Source organism: Nicotiana tabacum, chromosome 20 (genome assembly GCF_000715075.1).
Source record: "Nicotiana tabacum cultivar K326 chromosome 20, ASM71507v2, whole genome shotgun sequence".
Classification (NCBI taxonomy): Eukaryota; Viridiplantae; Streptophyta; class Magnoliopsida; order Solanales; family Solanaceae; genus Nicotiana; species Nicotiana tabacum.
The window spans coordinates 91,509,386-91,529,147 of NC_134099.1; the positions used below are offsets into that span (position 1 = coordinate 91,509,386).

Genomic DNA, 19,762 nt, shown 5'->3' on the forward strand with positions numbered 1-19,762 from the left:
GTGTTAGGAAGTTAATAGGATTGGTTATAGCTGTAAATCAGGAGATAACTAAGTTTGTACAGATTTTAGAATCTGTTTTGTTATAGGTTCTGATTTTTCAGTAATAACATCAAGATTTCAGGGGCATTTCTGGGAATGAGCAGTAAAAAACAGGGTGTTAGTACTAGTATATTATAATGTAATGTTAGTGGCTATTAGTTAATGATACTAATGGGGAACAAGGGATAATGGGCTGCTGAAAATCAGGGAAAAGGTTTTACATAATGGGATTTTCTGTTTTTTTTTAAAGAAGAAGGGGGTCCAAGAAACACTTAAATTGCCTAGGACCAGCCCTGTATAAATACAGGAGCTGGACAGACAGTTCAAAAAACAGAGAATTTTAACAAGAATTTGGAGAGAGAATTTTTAAGAGAGAATTTTAAGAGAGAAAAACAGAATTTTGAAGAAAAAACAGAATTTTCATCGAGAATTTCTAAGGGCAGAATTTTTCAGAAGGAAGATTCTAAGAAAGAAAAAGAAAGGCAGAGAGAATTTTTAAGAGATAATCTTTAAGAGATTTTGAGGGCTGAGATTTTAAAGAAAGGAAACCGAAAATAGAACACTCACATATACACTCACACACAGATACAGCATCAGAAACAAAAAATCAGAAACAAACTGAATTTGTAACTGAAGAAAAGCTGAAATCTGAAATATTGTTCTTGTGTTGAATCTGTTCAACTTTATGTGATTCCACTGTTCAGTTAAAATCTGAAGTGTCTTTCAAAGTATCTTACTGTGCATCTGGGCTCTTCGAATCCTATTCTTGATCAGATTTACTGTGTTATCAGTATATTCTACTGAATTTGTTACTGCTGTAACTGCTGAAACTTACTTCTTCTACCTCCATTTTCAGGTATATGTCTTTTAAATTTTAAGTCGGAAAGAGATTTCAGCATGACCCGTCAATGAAGCTTGAATTGAAATGTTATTTTCCAATTGTCCAAGTTCATTAGTTCTAATTTCATTTTTATGTTAGTTAACTAATAGTGAATTCAATTTGATAGCTATGAGTTAAATTGTCTTATTTTGAAATTCATATAAAGTTTTGTAATAATGTTAGCTATTCCGAAATCTCATTGGTATAGATATACGTGAATTGTCAAAACAGGGAGTGAGGCATAAAAATGGGCCATTGATTACATCCCATAATACCATTAGTTAAATGTAATGATTAAGAAGTTACATTAGTAGAATATCTTGTAACAAATATGATTTTTTGTTTAGGTTGGTATAAGTTATTATATGGTATGATGACAGGTATAATCATATGAGTAAAGTAAGTTGGTATAACTCATCATGATGTTAAAACGTTATGAATATTTACGCCAAACAGTTAGGTTATATGTAAGGTAACTTTGTTGAATTAACTTGCATAATAACGCCTTTTCTATAAATTTGATGCTTATCTACTTTCATAAAACAAAGTGACCAAATAATTAGGTCTATTAAGATTAAAACGAGCATGTGAGAATAAGTTGAGTTGAATATACACAAATGGCAACTTCTTAAATCAATGGTAATTAAAAATAGAATTTGCATTAAGTAATCACGAAAATTCTCGGAAAATAGTTCCTTCCTTTATGAATTATTTATTTTCGGTTTCATATGCAATTTATTCTTTGGCATATTTATATATGTCACATTTGTTTTAAAGTTAGTATTAATCATATTTTTATTCTGTCTTTTGAATTTGAATAATTGGAATAAATATGATTTATATTCGGAAATTATAATCAATGGTCGATATTTAATAAATTGTGGATTATTTTCCAAAAATTTAAAGAACATCTTAAAACGAGGTTTCTCGTGCTATAACAAACATTTTTTTGAAAATTCCATAATATCATTACAAATATGTTGCGCAATTAGGGATACGTTCGCGTACCCTGATTATACTTTAAAAACAAAATTTCGAATTATGCATACGCACAATTTCGAATGATTATTTAATAAAAGGATTTTTCTAAAAGCATTAAATCAATTTCATAAAAATCCAATATGTACGGTTCATTATTTAAGAAAAATAATCATTCTTGATTCAACGCAATTTCGAAAAAAATGTGCTTAATAAATATATTGTCAAAAGTAATTGTGTACACGTGCGCGTGACACAATTCCGCATCTTTTTAATTTACAACACGAATATACGTACGCGTAATTCGATTCAAAGAAGGTCCTTAATCACGATAAGTATAAGCGGTAGTAAAATCAGATAACATCAATATATTTAATAAAATCAAGATGATTAAGCCAATAATAAAAACAGTTAAGTGACCGTGCTAGAACCACGGAATTCGAAAATGCCTAACACCTTCTTCCGTATTAACAGAATTCCTTACTCAGGATTTCTGGTTCGCAGAAAAATAAACAGAGTCATATTCTCCTCGATTCAGGGATTATAATTGGTGACTTGGGACGCCTCAAAATTCCCAGGTGGCGACTCTGAAACAAATAAACAAATCTCGTTTCGACTGTCCTTTAATTGGAGAAAACTCCCGACGCGCCCCGCGGGCGCGGCTAAAAGGAGGTGCGACAAGTTGTACTGATACTGCACTCTGCACTTCCTGCAGATTTCGGAGCTAGTAATGGTTGATCGAGAGGTTGGTTGCAGATACTTCATCTAGGAGACCCAAGGTAGTCTTGTTGGCGTCCGCAGGCCCTGGCATCCCCTCCTATGTTCATATTTTCCTGTTTTCTTTTTCCTTCAAGAGAGATGTATTTTCTTTTAGACCAGTATTTGTAGTAATTCATAGTATGTTCGTGGATTGTGACACCAGTTTTTGGGTGGTAATAGTTTCAGAATTGTTAATAGTATATAGATAACCGGTTTATTATGTACTTCCGTGTTTATTTCTATTTGATTTAGCTTTGTTAATTTTAACTTTAAAAATGTAAAGGAAAATGTGAATAACATTCTAACGTTGGCTTGCCTAGCGAGTGCGATGTTAGGCGCCATCACGGTCCCGACGGTGGGAAATCTAGGTAGTGACAGTGATAATCTGTTGAATATTCTGATTCTTCTTAGATCGGGAGAGAAGAGTAAAAGAAAGGAAATGTAAAGTTAGGATTTGCTTCTATTCAATAAAGTGAGAATCTTGCACAGAGAATGTTGATGATACTTTTCATAGAAGGTCTGATCCCTCCTTTGAACTATATCTTTTCCTATTTATAAGGGTACATGGCAACAAAATCTTAGATTGTACAACAAAATGGAATATCCATTAGAATATTCTCTAGGGAATCTAAATCGTAAAACCGGTCATCACTTCGTACATAAACTGGATGCTCGTCCTCGCCCTCGTCCTTGTCTTCTGATAATCCTTCTCGACCTCGACAATGATTTATCTCCCTTACTTGACCTCGCCCTTTTGGGTTCAGGTTGACATGTTACAGTCTTCAAAATCTTTATCGTTGTTGACTGATCAACAACATGAAATAAAGTTTTTCGCCCATATAGTTTAGTCCCTCCGCTTGTTGAAGTCATCCTCCAGGATAAGCTTGATAAGTGGATAATAATGGTCATGGTCGTCGTCAAAGGAGGATAACATGGCATTACGAGAGCTGCATATTTCGAACTCTTGTCGTCTTGATTTTTCCGTGTGACCTTTGTAAAGAACCTGACGTGGATACGACGTGACGCCATTCGCCATGATGACGTCGATTCTCGATGGGTCACCTCAGGACGCGTGTAGCTCACGGATTGGCTTTGCCGCTTCACCTGCGGCTATAATCATGACGAGTTGCTTTGAATCCCAAGGTCCCTCCTTTAAAAGGAAGGATGAACACCGCAATTCAAATTCCTTCTTTACTTCCATTGTCAATATTTTTTATCTTCTTCTTAGACTCTCTTTCTCTGCTCATTATTCCTAAAGGTTTCCCTCCATTTTCTAAGCTCTAACAAATCCTAAATTCCCCGAACTTCACGATCATGTCTAACTTGCCTTCTGATGTTTGTGGTGGAGAAGTTTCAGGTATGAATGGGGATATTCTGGCTACCCCACTGCTGTAGCAGCCTCCATTCATGGAGGAGATTTAAGTAGAGGGTCTTCCCTGAGTAGAAGAAATTATTCCTCGCAACCCCGATGTGAAACTGAACTTGCAGCGGAAGCCAGAGGCAGTGACTGAGGTCTTCCAATCCTCTCTAACGGTCAAGCATTTGGCGGAGTTCAAGGCTAAGTATGGCCTTCCTAACCAAATAGAGCTCGTACCCACTGGTGATGATGAAGTGTACACTCACCGTTCAGGGTACTGTGCTCTTTTTTCTTACCCCTTCACCATTGTCTATTCATTTCCTCTTCCTTTTATGGTGGAGAAATGTTGCCGCTATTTTCGGGTCTATCTGTCTCAGCTCGCGCCCTTGGTTTACAAGGTATTCAAGAAGCTATCCAAGTTTGTCGAACTGGCTAACGTTGAGATCACTGTGCGATATTTGGTGCACCTATTCATGCCCAACTTCTATCGAGGCACGATGTTGAACATTTTGGCATCGTAGAAGATAATCCCTTGTCGTTAAGATGGATGAAAAGGGTAGTCAACAATTTTGGCTCAACTTCTTTTTTGTCAAGACTGAGTCCATTGTGGCCGATGTTATGGGTTTCTATAAGGCTTGGAATCGTGCCCATGAATATTTTTGCTCATCTTTGTGTTTTTGTGTAGTCATACATTTTAATTTTATGAGTTAATTCTTCTTGTTTTGGAGCTACTGCTCAGAGTCTCCAGTTGTTGGCGCACCTCAAGACTGGGTTAGGCAGGTCTTCCTTTGCACTACAGGGATCCGAGATTGGTCCATCTTTTGGCAGAAGCATAAATCGACTTCCGTCCTGAAAGGTAACATTGGTACATCACTTACAAATGGGGTCGTACTTGGTGTCATTTGTCTAATTGTGTTTGATTTTGTATCCACTTCCAGGCCCTGCCAAGGAGGCTGTCAAGAGGAACTTGGCACTAATACTTTCTTTCAGGAGAAGGAGGGGCATTGCCTCCTTTGCACCTGCCTCCAGTTCGACCACTGCGAAGATGACGAGATTTCACTACATGATGCAAATTGGGGCCTCGAAAGAGGAGGGCCTTTGATGGGGAATCTAGTGTACAAGCGGTGGTTAACTTAGCAGAAGTCTCCCCCAATATCGATGTGCAAAATGTGGTGACACCCTAGGTCAAAGGAGGTGTTAGGGCGGTCTCAGGGTGCCTCAATTGGAGGAAGCCGATGTCGTGGCTTCTTTGCGGCTTGAGGGGAATAAGGTCACCATGGGGCTTCCAAACAAAGATACCATACTTCTTGGGCGCAGGAGGGTCTATCCACTGAATTGGCTCAGGAAACTTCCCATATTGATAAGGGGAAAGGCAAGGCGCCTACTGAGCAGGGTGATGAGCAAAATGAGCCCATTAGCGATGAGTCCGATTCTAATTTCGTTCTCGAAGATCAAGAGATGATCAAAATTTGGACGACTTAGATCGAGGTAAAAGTATAAGGGGGTCGAGGACCTTCATGATCCACGTGAATCATGACTTGCTTAAGAACACCGAGTATGTGGTCCAAGCATTTTGTCCCTTCTGCTCTGAAGTTGAGCGCCAAACTCTAGGGGAGCTAAGTGACAACACTCTTTCTAGGAGTATCGCCGGTCTCACTCTCAGGGTAAGTCATTCCCTTCCTTTCTCTTTCTCTTTCTCTTCTCTTTCTTTGTCCTGCTTTTGTTCCTTACCTTACTTACTCTTTGTCCTTTTACATGTAGACCATTATCTTGGAGATTGAGAGTGTGCAGAGAGAGAAGAGGCGAAAGGAAGACTACCAAAAAAATAGACGAAGTATGAAGAGTTCCGGGGGCGGTACAGGGAGGTTGAGAGGCAGTTCCGTGAGGGGGAGACGTACTTGCCCTGAGGGTAGAGCTAAGAAAGAAAGACAAAGAGTTTCTTGCATTCGTGGAGCAGCTCAATGCTCTTGAAAGGGTATTAAAGAGAAAATATAAGGAGCTCGAGTTGAGCAGAGGCATAGAAGCCCGATGTCACGACCTCCAGAGACGGGTTGACCGCCAGTTCGAAGTGGATGGGCTCAAGGGGGAGGTAGCTAGAAAGCAACAGCTGATTGAGGAGGCTAAATCCTTCCCTAAACAAGCTCGAAGAAGGGTCACTCTTGTTGAGTGAGGGAAAGCTTTTGTGCTGACCGGGACAATGTTCGGTCAACAATTGAAGCTAAGAAGGCTAGACTCGAGGAGAGGATTGGCAACTTGGAGAGAGAGAACGTCGAGCTACTTGAGTGGATTTCTCCTGTGGAGTGCGAGAAGGGAGGCTGATCAAACGGCCCTCCATTTTCCATGCTTCTAAGTTTAGGCCATTCCGCGAGAGCAGTACTTAGAGTGGATCCTTGTCGAGGCTCGAGTAGAGGTGGTTTGAGAGTTGGGTTAGATGGGCTTCTTCTTCGAGATTGCCTTGGAGTAGGCCTGAGTTTAATCTCATGAAGCTCGGTTGGCTTGCGGTTACGACCCTGACACACCTCAGCTTGATATAGAGGTGATAATGAAGGAGGTCTCCATGAGCTTGAGGACAGCGCTTGGTGTGACTTTTCTTACAGTCGAGGCAAGAGTGATGAAGACCAGGGTGGTGACGATTATTAGTCATTCCACCCTTGTTTTATTTAACTTTTTTTACTTTTCTCTTCTTTTTTGTTGGCGTCTTCGTGAGCCTTTGTAAAGACTCTTTATCTGAATACCAAAGTTAGCTTTTGCTTTATATGTACCTTTGTATCTTTGCATATTTTGTTCCTATTATTATGTGTTTTTCTTCGGTACTTATTCCCGTTTATAGTTTCCCTCTAGATTGTGATGGTCGCGGGGCTGGGGAGGGCTGAGCAGCCTTGGACCCAGGGATTTTGTTCGAACTGTTCGAATGTACCTTTTAGTTAAGATCCTTCCATAGGTCGAGGGGCTTTGTTCGAACTAGTCGAACATATCTCTTATTTGAGATGTGGCCAGGGAGTTTCTTTCAGGCTAGTCGAACATACCTCTCAGTTGAGACGTGGCCTGGGGCCGAGGAGTTTCATTTGAGCTAGTCAAACATACCTCTTAGTTGAGACGTGGCTAGGGTCCAAGGAGTTTCGTTTGAGCTAGTCGAACATACCTCTTAGGTGAGACATGGCCAGGGGCCGAGTAGTTTTGTTCGAGCTAGTCGAACATACCTCTTAATTATAGCACGGCCAGGGGCCAAGGAGTTTTGTTCGGGCTAGTCTAAAATTCCTCTTAGTTGAGAGTCTTAGGAGAGTAGTTTCAATAAACAGGGATCTCATTTGTTTCAACAACATTGTATCGATTACATCATTTCACCCTGAAGCATTTTGGAGAAAATTACAAGTTTCGGGTGTCGGTTGGCGTTCTAGCACCAATCCTAGTATATCTAGTCCCTTCCTTGTTCGACTTGAAGATTCTTGAGGAGTCAGGCAATGAAATATGGTTGTTATCACGTACTCCACCTCGAAATGTCCTATCCGCTACCTCGTTAAACCCTTATTTAGAAAACCCTATTGGGACAAAACTCAAGTGAGGGAAAAAAGTACAACTTACGGGGCATTTCTTTATTTTCAGAAGTTGAAGTGCTTGATGTGGCTGATGTTCCAATTGTTTGGTAAGATCTTTTCTTCTAATGTCTCTAGTTTGAATGAACCCTTGTTTTCCTTGCCTATGATTTTGTATGGTCCGTCCTTATTGGCTAATAATTTGCCTTCTCGGGGATCTCTTCCATCTTGGGTCTTGGCTTTGAGCATGTAGTCCCTGGCCTTGAGTATTCGTGCCTTGGCCGTTATGTTGTAGTAGCATTTTGCTTGTTGTTTCTGTGCAACTATTCTTATATACGCCATGTCTCTCCTCTCCTCGACTTCGTCGTGATCCTATCTTCTGTTCTCATCATTGTTGTTGCCGCTCTCATTGGTGTACCTTAGGCTGGATTCTCTTACTTTGACCAATATGACTGCTTCGGTCCCGTAGACTAAGGAGTAAGGTGTTTCTCCCATGCTTCGTTTTGGGATCATCTTGTGTGTGCACAATACCCCTGAGAGTATCTCTGGCCATAGTCCCTTAGCATCTTCGAGTCTTTTCTCCATGATGTTCAAAATTGACTTGTTGGAGGATTCTGATTTCCCATTGCCAGCCGGGTCATATGGGGTTGAGAGTATGCTTTTGATATGCCACTTTTTGAAAAACTTAGTGGTTTTTCTCCCAGTGAAATGGGGTCCGTTGTCGCTGTTAATTTCTTTGGGCAGGCCAAATTAGCAGATGATGTTCTTCCATATGAAGTTGATTACTTCTTGCTCAAGGATTTGGGCGAATGCGCCTGCTTCCACCCATTTAGAGAAGTAGTCAGTCAAAACTATAAGGAATTTAACGTTACCTCATCACCGTAGAAGTAGTCCCATGATGTCTATCACCCATTTAATGAATGTCCATGGCGAGGTAACGAAATAGAGGTGCTCGCCTGCTTGATGGATTATTTCAGCGTACTTCTGGCACTGTTCGCACTTCTTTACAAATTCTAGAGCGTCTTTCTTCATGGTGGGCCAATAGTACCCTGTCCGTATAAGGCATCTGACGAGTGCTCGATCTCCAGAGTGGTTGTCGCAGTGTCCTTCATGAACTTCTTCGAGGAATCATTGAGTTTGGTTTGGGCCCAAGCACTTTGCCAAGGGGCCCTCGTGCGTTCTTTTATATAATTCGGAGGCTGTATCTTGACGCTTGCTTTCCCAACTTCCTGGCTTCCTTTTTTTCATTTGGGAGAACATCATCCTGAAAGTATCTTATAATGCAATTGTGCCAGACTCAGGTTAAGTTAATGGATCTTACCTCGATGTGATCTAAGGCTGAGCTGAGGAGATGAACCACTTTTTCCCCGGGTATTGTGCTTTTTGTCACGGTGGCAAGTTTTGCGAGCCCGTCCACCTCGACATTCTGAGTTTGTGGAATTTGGTCGAGCTAGCATTCGTCAAATTTGGGTAACAGTTTACATATCTCAGTCTGGTGCTTCTGTAACCTTTGCTCTTTGATCTGGAAAGTCCCAGTAACTTGGTTGATGATGAGCTGGGAGTCGCAGCGTAGCCATATACGCCTCGACCCACACTCAAGTGCTAGCCTCAATCCTGCAATTACAGCCTCATACTCGGCCTTATTGTTAGTCATATTTGGGCACCTTATGAATTGGTGGATGACTTCTCCAGTTGGGACTTAGAGCACGAGTTCCTGTCCGGACCCGCATACGTTGGATGCGCCATCAGTGTGTAAGACCTAGAGGTCCTGCGTCGGGTTAGAAGCTTGAGAGGCTTCCTTCTTGGCCTCGGGAATTACCTTGGCGCTAAAGTCTGGGACAAAGTCGGCAAGCACTTCTCATTTTATAGTTGTGCGATACTGGTAAGTGATTTTATGCTCACTTACTTCCCAAGGGGTTTGTGCAGCATGCTCCTTCAAGGGAATATGGTGACGATCGAGATTGGATGGCCATGAAAGTATGGCCTGAGAATAATTTCTCGAGGTGAGGATACCTCATCTTAGCGTCGATAAGTGTTTTACTGATATAATAAATCGAAGATTGTGTACCTTTGCCTTCCCGAACTAAAACTGCACTTACTGCAACTTCTGAAACGGCGAGGTAGACGAGGAGACGTTCTCCGGGTTCGGGCTTTGAGAGCAAGGTTGTGATGAACGGTACTCCTTGAGCTCCTTCAGCTCTTATTTGCATTCGGATGTCCATTCGAGGTCGTTATCCTCTTTGAGTACGTTGAAAAATTTGTGGCACCTGTTGGACGACCTTGAGATGAATTCAGATAGGGCGGCAATTTGACCTATAAGTATTTGGACTTGTTTCTTAGTGGTTAGGTGTTTTGATATCCCGTCTATAGCTTTAATTTGATGAGGGTTGACAATGTGTCAAGGTCCATGATGTGGAACATGGTCTCCAACATCATATCGCCGACGAGGATGGGGAGTGTGATCTCGCTCGAAGTCCGTTCAATTGCATTGTTAAAACCGGTTAGTGTAATGCAGCGACGCTACCTTATCTTTGAATCACATTTGCAAGAGGACTCGGGGATGGATAATGCACGCTCTGCTTCCATTGTCTACCATAATCCTCTTAACATCAGTGTTAAGAATGAGTAAAGTAATAAAAAGTGCATAGTTTTGAGGGAAAATCAAACTGTCGGTATCTGACTCATCAAAGATGATACTCTCTGAGGCAGTAATACCATTCATGGGTGATCAATCTCTTGATTTGGTGAGTGATGGTGAACTTGATGCCATTGACGGTAATGTTGTCACTGCCTCCAATAATTATGTTGATGGTACAAGCGGTAGACGACGGCTTTGGCAGGCCTGGGCGTTCTCGTCCCTTTGATAAGGTGTTCCTGCCTTTGTTATTGAACAACTCTTTGGGGTTTCTTTGTTGCAGCAAAGTCGCCACTTCTAACTTTAGAGCGTGTCAGTCGTTCGTCTTATGTCCTCGATCTTGGTGGAACTCAAAGAAGGTGTCCAACTTCCCTGTGCTTGGGTCGGACCTCATCTTTGGTAGCCACTTCACCTTTGGTCCGAGTTTCTCGAGTGGGTAGACCACCTCTATAGGTGACATGAAAAACTTATGAGTGGATAGTAAGGGGACCATACCTCGGTCATTTCTGTGGATGTTTGATCCTGCCTGAAGGGGCTCTTCGCAAAGGAAGTTAGGGACAGATGGTCTGATATAAGGTTTATGTCGACCTCTGCCTGATCATGGCACTATAGGCTCTCTCCTTATGTTGTCCCTACGTTCCCTCTTGGGTTCGGATTGTACTGAGATGAGTCGCCGGGTTGGCCCATTGAGGTCTTCATCATCTGCTCTAACCTCGGCACAATAGGAATTGTGGATATCGTCCCAGGTAGTTGGTGGGTACTTCAACAATCGGCTTAGTAGCTTTCTAGTCGCCTTTGAACCTTCTCTATTTAGCTCCTTCTGGAAAGCTTCTATGGTCATTCCTTCGGAGACATTTGGTAAGGTCATCCTAACCCTATTGAATCAAGCTAAGAAGTCCCTCAGCCCTTCCTCTGGGGATTGCCTGATGGCAAAGATATCATTTACCCTTATTTCAGCTTTATTGGCCCCATCATGCACCACTACGAACTTATCCGCCATTCCTTCAAATGTTTCTATTGAAAGGTGTGAATACCATGTCAATGCCCTTACTGTGAGTGTTTCACCAAAAGTTTTTCAACAAGATGGAGAACACATGTTCTTTGGTGAGGTCGTTGCCTTTCACTACGGTGACGTAATAGGTTACATGGTCTTTGGGATCAGATGTCCCATCATAGATTCTGAGGTACGGGGGCATTTTGAAAGTTTTCAGTATAGCATGAGGAGATGCTTCCTCCTAATACGGCTACTTTTTTATAGCAAATATACCACTAGGCAGGCTGCCTAGTGGCTAATATATAAATAAAATTCCAAAATGAGTCCAAAGCTTACAATATGTCCAAACCAAAATAGAAGTTGCATGAAGCTACTAGCTACTAAAAAGATAGAAAAGCTCAAGTCTGATGAACTAGCTATTACAATATTATCCGCTAAATGCTTCCTTCTCCTATCAGTGTATGTGAATCAAATTGCCAGGGCAAATACCAAGCAGCACCTATCAAGCTCTCACCAGGCCCCAGGGTATTTAGTCCATGGGCTAAAATGAATTTCAAACATCTCCACCACAGAATTGAAGCCAGCATAGTCTTCCAATCATTAGGGTTGCTACAATATGATCTCCATAGGTAGTGTACTAACTATATCCAAGTATAAATCATGTGGTCGATCATCAATATTATCATGTAAAAGAGCCTGGCTACAACTATCTTTAAGCTGGCTTTAGGCAGGCTTTACAAGGCAAAAGCCAGGTTGGGGCAGGCTTTGTAAGGCATAAGCCAGGTTGAGGCTAGCTTTAAGCAGGCTTTGCAAAGCAAAATACGGCTGCTTCATAAACCTGTCAGTGTCTTTTTTTGGTATCAATTTGGGAGCACCCGATATCTAGTCTACATGTTCTTGATGCATTGAGCGCTCTCACGGCGGCGAGGACGCTATCACCTGCAATGTCAGTAATTGTATGGATATTACCTGAAGTAGGAGGGTTCGGTTGGTCGTCCCGCCCATTCTTATGCTGGGTTGTAGGGATACTCGAGGTTTCCTCGGTCATACACTGGACCTGATTGCTCATCACGCTGACCAAATTGTCGGTTAGTCAAGCCTCTAGGAGTTTTTTAATAGCGTGTGGTGCTCCTTCTTCTGCGGACGTGGAAGCCTCTTTTTCGTTTGGTTTGGTCGTGCTACAGAAGGGTATCAGCGAATTCCCTAAACTGGGGGATGTCGTGGGGTTACTTATTCATCTTAAGTTTCGTACCCTCCATCGCACATTGTCCACTGCTCTTGCTCCTTTTCCTTGGTTGATCTTTCCTTGGTTACCTTCTATGGAATCATTATGTGCAAAGAGAAAAATGATAGTTTTACAGTATGTTAGGTAAATAAGTTATAACCATTTTAGATCAGACTGAAAACTGATGGTTCGGCTATAATATCCTCACAGACTGCGCCAAACTGTATAATCCAAAAAAATAGATCTAGATTTTTATACAATTAAATTTATAGAAAAATAGGATTAATCATAACTAATATTAAAATTCAATAGCAGATCTAGCACTTTTAGGGCGAATATTTAATGTGTAGTGTTAGACGAAATTATCTTGGGACCATGATAGAGCAATAAAAGCTTAAAAACGTAAAAGATAGAAATAAATGGTATAAATGAGACAAAGTTCACCCGATAAGAGTGAGATCTTCAAATATGCTTTCTGACAATGATGGATGGTGATAAACAGTTGAATATTCCGATTCTTCTTGGATCGGGAGAGAAGAGTAAAAGAAAGAAAATGTAAAGTTAAGCTTTGTTTATATTCAATAAAGTGAGAATCTTGTACAGAGAATATTAATGATATTCTTTATAAAAGGTCTGATCCTCCCTTTAAACTGCATCTCTTCCTTTATATAAGGATACATGAGTCACAAAACCCTAGATAGTACAACAAAAAGGAATATCCATTAGAATATTCTCTAGGGTATCTAAATCATAAAACTGGTCATCACTTCGTACCAAAAGCGGATGCTCGTCCTAGCCCTCATCCTCATCTTTTTGTTAAACCTTCTCGACCTCGACAACGATTTATCTCCCTTACCTGACCTCGACCTTTTGGGGTCAGGTTGACACGTTACAATCTTCAAAAGTTTTATCGTAGTTGACTGGGTAAAACACATGACATGAATTTTTTCGCCCATGCACTTAGATTTTTAATTTTTTTTTAATTCAAGGTGCATAATATCTTATATTAAATTGGTATTCCAATATTTAAATTGCAGAAGACATGTCTTTCATTATTTCATTTGAATTTCATACCAACCAACAGAAGAAAATCATATTATGATTGAAAAGAGGAAAATTTCAAAGTGACATTTTTATGATTGAATTATATATAATTGGAGATTTGATCATTAGTACTTGCACGACAGTCGACAACCTTATTTTCTCTCTTCGTCTTGTAAGCAATCTGAGTTATGCGATTGAAAGATAACTGACAACATAAGGTATGTTAATACTTCTCTAGAGAAGAAATGTAGAAAATAGAACAGGTATAGATAGAATGAACAACTGAAGGAGTAAGAATTGCGGACCTAAGTTGCGGCTTGAGGGGTCACGGGACCCGTTAGCCTCGGCATATATATATATATATATGCACGCACGCGTGCGCGCTTATGTATGTGACACCTTAAATATTATAATGGTGCCCCCCAGATGCGGAGTGGCAGATGGGAGAAGCGGTTGTTGTTGGAGCATAAATTCCCTCCTTTGCTCGTGATGCGGGTGCGAAACTTTTTCTCCTCCTTTTCTCCTCTTTTCTATTTTAGTTCTTTGAATACAATGTAATTTATATTTAATAGCAAATTGCTTTATTTTTTACTTTTATCTTCTTTTTAATTCAGTTATAGTTTAGTACTAATACAAAATAATCAACTTAATTAATTTTGTTCTTTTTCAAATTCCTCCCTTAAAATTGAAATCCTCAAATTGCAACTTATCGCTCCACAAATAGAAAAATACAAATCCTTTTGCTACAACATTCTTCAACAATCACTCTGACTCGGCAATGGCAACTAAGAATTTGAGACTCTTCTTCAATTCTTTTTGTATTAACATACTCTTAATCTTGATTTCTTTAGTAAGTCTTTGATAATTTTAGGTTTGAACGCCCTTTTGATCACTACCCCCTTTTTATTAAAAATCTAGAAATTTTAAAGTGTGAAACATGCTTAATCAAATACCACATTTCCCATAGCACGATCATTTTGCGAAGAGTCTCTTTCTCTCTTTGTCTAGTGCTTTCTTTTTCTTTAGAACTTTTTGTTAATACTTGGATGATAAGTCATTGTAATAGAGCTTAAGGAGCGGTTCTTGCAACGGTTCATATAACCGTTGCTATAATATGGTCTATCGCAACGGTTTTTCCTCTCCCCAATTGGAATGACTATTTGTATCAAGTGCAATGGTTAAAATCAGTTACCACAACAGGTTGGTAGACTTCAAGCTGGGTCAGCTAGACCTAAGTAAGTAGGCATCGAAGGAGGATTGTAGTAAGGAGTTTTGCGATTTGACTACTTTTTAGTTGAAGAACCTAGTGAGCCAATTCCTACTCCTTCGGAGTCTTCTGTGGAGCTTTCTTCTCTGATGCAATTCCGAGTGGAAGAACTTCTGACTTCCCCCAAAGAGCTTAATAGCTCTGAGTGAAGCTCCTGAGTTTCCATTAGCCCCTTTTCTAATTGAAGGAAGAAAGCTATTGAGCCAATCATTCAATAAAGAAAATAAGTAAAGAAAAAGAAAGATCGATTTCTTTAAGCTATTGCAACGGTTTGAACTGTCGTGATATAGATCCTTGTGGAACGGTTTGCAGGTCCTGTTGCAACGGTTTACATTTTCTATTGGAACGCCATATGATTCCTATTGCAACGGTTCTGGTGGACTATTGTAACAGTTTAATTGAAACAAACATATTGCCCCTATTGTAAATAAATATTTACATATAGAATAAATTATAAAACATAAAAACTTATATAAATAACAAAATGAAACTATTCATAATCAAAATTATCCAACAAGCTAATAATATCCATAAGAGTGAAATGTTCTACCCCAAGTAGAGAAGTGTTACATTTCAAGAGTTAAAAGTAAGTTTCAAAATGTTAACAACAAAAAATTCTAGACCATGCATCTACAGCAATTCAAAATTCTTCTTAAGTAAGGTCTAGATCTTCATTGTTTTCGTCTTCTATTTCTTCATCTACTCCACCTACGAAAGAGTATAAATAAAGTCATTATCCTTCAAGAGAATCCGGTCTAAACATTCTCTTAGTCCAAAAAAACAAGGGAGTGCATCAAACAAGAATTTGAAGGGTGTTTCACTTACCTAAAGATTAGAATATGTGACAGTATATAAAATATTGTGCATTATACATGAAAATATTCAAAGAAAAGCTAGTTATCAAACAACCTGTAAAATATTAGGTCTAATAGTCATGAATCACGTCCCTACACTAAATCAGTTGACTCCCTAGAAATTGATTCACAAGCGAGTCGTGATGACAACCATTAAACATCCTGATAAACCAAGCTAATACATCCACTTAATTATTGCACATTGTAATACTTCCCAGGAATTTACAGGAAACAAAGATGAGATTAAATATTTTCTACTCTAGAAGATACTTCAACTCACAATTTTGCAAAAGTGAACATAATTTAGGGCAACGAAGCAGACAAACTTGCATTCCTTAAAAGTACAAGCAATAAGAAAGGTATATGATTAACATCTTAACCAAACACCAACAGGCAGAAAGGTAAGGCAGAAGCTCATGTTTATCAAGTTTACAAAAGTTAGAAAATTAAAATAAATGATTAATGAATAACACATTTAGTTTGAGCCCTCTTAGTATAGAAAGGGCAGTTTCTTCCCAATTCATTTTCACTAATGCCAGAGTTCTCTGTTGCAAAATGAGATACCACATGGACAACAAAAGCAATAGCAATACAAGGGTGTTGAACAGAGTTTAATCTTTTACGTGACAAACTTAGAAAATATTAATTGATTATTGTAATACATAGCGATATGCATTACAAGGAGGGTTATGGATCTGCATCTTCAACCCTACAAAGTTTGTGCAGAGTACCATCTGGACATTACAATGAAATTTCCACACTTCCCTCCAAACACAAGATGAATTTCACTTATTATACAAACAAAAATTGAGGGAAACTCCCCTGTTCTACCCCCTATGTGCTGCTTGATCTTCTTTATCAGGCACCCAAAATAAATTACTCCTAGGAAATAATCGTCATTAACATTTCATATTCTAATAGACTAAGCTTAAAGAAACTAAACATCACTTATTGCCTTTCTTCTGATTACCAGAAACCATTTCCTTGTAATTCAGAGATTTTGTTTCTTTCAAAATACTGACTTTGGATATTCTGTCACTGGACCATCTATTTTCTAACTGCAATCCTTCCTAATACCAAAAGGAAATTAACCTAAAGACCATTTCCGGATAAACCTTTAAAGTTAAAAATAAAGAAAGTCAGTACGTCCATTCCTGAGGAAGGCGTACTTCAAGATTCATTGTTCCATCTTGTTGTAGATTTCTCCTCTATCGTGCAGCATATTATTCCTTTTTCCAAATAGAATTATCATGCTTGGATTTAAAATGATTACATAACTCAAAAGCATTATCATGTGACTAACTGCATTTTACATCCTTTGCCAACATGTGGGGGAGACATTTTAGTTTTCCAATTAAGCATACCCCCTGATTATGGGCTTTGTGGCTAGTGTGTCTGTTCATCGATAGTTAGCAGAGTTGATATGATTTCATCCTCTCTAATACCTTATATCATGCAAGTTTCTACTTATAAACATATGATGTTAAGTAGTTGAATCTCATTCAAACTCTACAAGTAGGGAAACTTGAAAACATATTCATTTGTGTGTTCACTGTTTCTGTTTGTTCAAATTTTGTTTGTAATAGCAGACAGAAATTTATTTTAGGCTGAATACAATCCAGGTTAACATGTAAGAGGCCATGTGCTCGCACACAACTAGATTTGGATGTGAAACCAACTGTATTTCCAAATCCTTTTCCAACCGCTAAGACATAATTTTCAGCTTTTGTTAGTCCAGAAACACTGAAGAATGTTAGAAGGATGGCTAGCTATTTGGAAAACTAAAATTGCACAAAATAATTACCTTGTGGGGATCGGAGTTCCGATATTTAAGAAGATCCTTTAAGTGATACTCCGGAACATCTACCGCCCTATTCTCCATTCGATGCTCGTCATTCTCATAGGCTTTAAAGTGGTTTTTCTTCAACTGATTCTTATACTTTCTCCAAGCAGTACCAATTGATTCAAAAGCCCATGTTTTCGCCTCGTCAGGAATATTATATTTTTCCTGCAAATTTAGTGCAATTAGGTTAGTATAAAACCTACTTACCTTTATCTCTTTTACTGTTTGTAGCAAATTGAAAACTCTAAAAGAACTATCCTGATCTCATATGTTAAAGAAATCTATATAAGTTTCTTAATAATCAAAAAGAATAATTTTTTTAGATGTATAGGGACAGTAATCTTGACTATAAGATTGACATTAACAGTAATTTTCTAATCATTTACTTTAGAAACTTACTGAATGATCATTTCATGAAAAATTATCACACGACTTGAGCGTTAAGATCCAAACTTGGCTGCTAATTAAGAGAAACCTAGCATGAAGCAATAATTCTTGGCTACTAGTAAATAGACATAATTTGACAGGTTTGATTGCAGCTACACCTAGCATGAAGCAATAATTCTTCTTTCTATGATTGACAATTGTTAAGGCCGCACGATCGAGCGAATGAATAATTATTTTCTTATATGATTTTGGACAATTCTCATCTCATGAAATAAATTTTGAATTTGAGTGAGGTAGTACGACTAGTTTAATTTTTAAGCATTTACCTTAATACTGAATTTAAGACTTTTAGCACTATATCTTAAGCCCCAACACCCTCGAGCATTCGAAAACTCAGGAGTTGACACTCTAAAGTTAGAGCAGGTTTACCAACTCGATAAGCCAGTAATGAACGATAAGAAATTTTCATAATTACACCCTGTCAGAATGGCATCTAAATTCAACTCAAAGACCTTATGAAACATAGTTTATGCCAATTGATAGCATAAATCCATATACTAATGTTTATAGTCAATTTCTGGAAAAATCCAAATATAGAGTGAATGCAATACAAAAAATAGACTAAGATAAGAGTGTCAATAAATTCAAGATATCAAAAGCAAACATAACTAAAAGACTGACCTTTTTAAAAAATTATCTTTGGCAGATTATCTACAGGAACATTAGTTCTAAAAATTTAGACTCACACTAGCCACACCCTAACTAAAAAAAAGCCCTAACAATTGGGGTTCAAAAAATCAATAGAAAGCAAAATATTAAATACACAACCACACCCTAAATATTATAGAAAAAAGGGAACGATTAAAGAATAAAATACCCAAATTGAAAAAGGAAAACTTACAGCTAAAATCAGTTTCTCACGGAGTGCCTTTTGCTCGAAGATTTTTTGCTATAGAAATCACCAACTGCCGAGTTCGTGGGTTGAATAAGACGATGTTGAGCAGATAGTCTGAATGTTAGCAAAACGGACACAGATCTTCTGGAGATCTCTCACCGGACGACTGGATTTTGAGGGATTTCAAACAGTGAAATTAAAAGGGGAAAATTGGTCTGAGGGATTAGAGTGATTTGGGGAAAACCAAAAACGTAATTGGAGATAGGGAAAAGTGAAAAGAGTTCAGATTTGGGAAAAATGTGACTGGAGCAGAGTAAAATGAAAAGAGGAAAATGGGTATGAGAAATTAGAGTAATTGGGGGAAAACTTGATTGGAGCTAAAGGGTTCAGATTTGGGGAAAAAACGTAACTGGAGCTAGGCCACATCTACTTTTATTTAGAAAATAAATAAAAATTGTGGGTTTTGACTATATATTACATATTAAAAATAAAATAAAAAGGTTTAAAAAGAGAGTACTAGATTTGGCGGGCTAAGCGAAAAAATTTAGGAGGGAACAATAACCGTTCCTATAAATATTTTTTGGAAAAAATAGTTGCGGCTGATAGATATATTGTAACAGTTAAAGAAACCGTGGCTATAGGAAAACGTACGGCAGCGGTTATTATACAATGACGGTTTGGTTGCTAAAGTGTACTAATAGCATCGAAAAACCTTTGGTAATAGAGGATCTGTGGCAACGGTTGTGTAACCGTTGCATAAATTTCCGTTGCCATAGGCTTATTTTTCAGCAGTGCATCCTTAAGTTTTCAAAGAGTCGTCGTGCTCAATCCTCGGTCTAAACCACACCCCCAAAGGTGAAAATGAAGTCATTTTTAGTATTGGGAGCGTTACTCCCAAAAGCGAAAATTTTAGGCACAAATCTCGATTATTCTATTTCCAAAACGGATAGACACCAGATGAAAAATCTGAAAAAAAAAAAACTAAATTAGTTTCCTTCCTTTGAACTTGTTTTTTTTCCTTTTCTAGGTCTTGGAGAAAAGAGTACTATACATTAATCAGTCTTGATGAGCA

The 19,762-nt window shown here is 38.7% G+C and overlaps 1 long non-coding RNA gene across 1 annotated transcript; it reads right to left on the reverse strand.

Annotated features, from left to right (window-relative positions):
* Positions 1 to 15,160: 15,160 nt before the first annotated feature.
* Positions 15,161 to 19,008, reverse strand: LOC107770795 (uncharacterized). Its single transcript, XR_001644687.2, has 3 exons — positions 18,697 to 19,008; positions 17,370 to 17,573; positions 15,161 to 15,419 (listed from the first exon to the last, which is right to left on the reverse strand). It is a non-coding gene; the product is annotated as an uncharacterized LOC107770795 (long non-coding RNA).
* Positions 19,009 to 19,762: the final 754 nt, after the last annotated feature.